This window comes from Pygoscelis adeliae, unplaced genomic scaffold (assembly GCF_000699105.1).
Source record: "Pygoscelis adeliae isolate BGI_AS28 unplaced genomic scaffold, ASM69910v1 Scaffold429, whole genome shotgun sequence".
Lineage (NCBI taxonomy): Eukaryota > Metazoa > Chordata > Aves > Sphenisciformes > Spheniscidae > Pygoscelis > Pygoscelis adeliae.
This window is the reverse complement of record NW_008825561.1, coordinates 1,082,580-1,084,705: the sequence shown is the minus strand read 5'-3', so window position 1 is coordinate 1,084,705 and position 2,126 is coordinate 1,082,580. Positions and strand designations below refer to the sequence as shown.

The window sequence follows — 2,126 nt, the reverse complement described above, 5'->3', positions numbered from 1 at the left end:
CTGAAGATTAATTGAAATAAACTTTGAGGAAGGCATCTCTACTCAGTAAAGCATCTAGTCCTATACAATGTAGTGGGATTTAAGCACTTTCTTAAATGCTTTGTTGGCTAGGATTTAATTTGAAATCCACTTCAGCTGTTTTTTTTGTTTAACAAGTTCAGAATTAAATTCAAAGAACACTGTTAAAGTAAAACTTAGCATTTTACCTAAAAGAAAATATATTTGCTCAATAGTTTTGCTGTTACTGAGTATGTTCATGTACCAAAGCTAAACATGTAACAGTAGCTTTAGTTTCACGCTCAAGTTCTCCTTTTTTTTTTTTTTTTGTAACTATGCCTTTTCTGATAGTATGGCTGTAGTCCTGATGTGTCTAGAGGCATAGGTTTTCAACCTTTTTTTTTTGATTTGCAGATTCTAATATTTTCCAGTGAAGAGATGGACCCACCAGTATCAAATACAAGCCTAATGACAATAAGCTTGTTTTTCTTAATTAACTTGTGCAGTCTGCTTAGATACAGTCTACAGATCTTCCCAGAGCTTTTCAGACTGCTGATCTAATGAGAAGAAGAGGAGCAAGGCTGTAAGGCTCAATCAGTAGTCTAATAACAGATATTGCATCTTCTTTCAAACCTTCTCTCTTACTCATTTTATCGTATTCTGAAAACAAAGCAATTGTACTTAGAAAAATAATATTCTGTAATTTATCTGATAAAAATATCATTAAGCTTTTTAATTGAAACAGAGATGACGTATTAGAAATGCTATTCTTTTAAAAGAAACACTATTCTTTTAAAACTGTTAACCTGGATGCTTCCACTCTCCTCCCCAATATGAGGCTTCCCCCGAAAGTAATTCAAAACCATATTTTTTTTTGTTTTGCTCTTCATCTCTGTCTCTGCTCTTTGTGGTAATCTCTGAAGATTTGGCCACAGCTAAATGGAGCTGTTTGGAATACAGATGATTGATGTTTCTTAATTCTCTTTAACACATACTTGTTTGTCTCAAATAATGTTTTCAAGATAGGCTTTTATTTAGCATCAGGCACGTCTTTCAAAACAGGCAAAAAACCTGTTTTTTCTTTTACTGAAACGTTTTTTAAGAAGGAGCAATAAATTTAGTGTCACAATGGGGACAAAAGCCTTAGAAACCTTGTATTAAAGATAACTTTGTATTACAGATAACTTTTACATGTTTTAAAAATACGTTTTATTTAAAATTAGATGTTTGTTCTTATTACTGAAATGATTTCCCAGCTCCTCCAAAGCTGGTGGAGATTCAGTTTTAGCTCTTCAATTTTAAAGAAAACAGATTCAAGAATAACATTAATAGCAATAATAAGGCTTTTTATCTTGAAATTGAGAGTAGGTTAATGTTAATTGATCTAGAGTCTGGGATTAATCTGGAGAGGATCTCTAAAGCTCAGGTACCTCTAGAACCAGTCTATACTTCTAGGCTCTTGTCCACTCTCTGTGCATTACAACCTTCCTTGCACAGTACTGGTGACTCTCCTCCCCCTTTTTTGTGGTGTAGTGTAGTGTAGAAGTCCTTCCCTAAGGACAAAAGTCTGGCAATATTTTCCTGGCTCTCAGCAAGCAGGCATGCTATTCCACTACAGTACACCAGTCCCTTATCATGCCCTAGTCGAGTTGGTCACCACAAAGTATCATACTTCGAGGTTTATTTTTCCACTTGAATACTGTGAAGCATTTGAGAAGGTGCCATCCCTAGAAGGTAGCCTCCTAAGAGAGAGGATAGCATAGGAATAAGAGTTCCTCTGAAATAGGAGGAAAGGATTAGTGAATATCATCTCTGTCTAACCTTTGTGCTAAATCCTAACATCCTACTCAGTTTTTAATCAAGCAAAGCTCTTTCTGAAATCAGTGGGTGTTTTCCCTGAGTTGAGCACTAGATAAAGGTTGCTTGAGTGTTTCAGGACTTGTGTCATTCATGTTTCTGTGATTCATTCCGCTTTTTTTTTTCCCTAAGCATATCAAGGCACTAGTCCTGTCTGTTATATAGCTGATGATAGAAGAAATCACTGTTAATGAAGAAACATAAAAGTAGCAACTTTTCCCATCTTCAGAATATTCACAGTTGTCAATTTATATTTTCAGAGCCCAAGGCAT

At 35.0% G+C, this 2,126-nt stretch overlaps 1 protein-coding gene across 1 annotated transcript in view; it reads left to right on the top strand.

Annotated features, from left to right (window-relative positions):
* The window catches only part of LOC103923940 (alpha-1-antiproteinase F-like), an 8,633-nt gene that overhangs the window by 770 nt on the left and 5,737 nt on the right, over nucleotides 1–2,126 (top strand). The gene's annotated exons all lie outside the window — the stretch shown is intronic.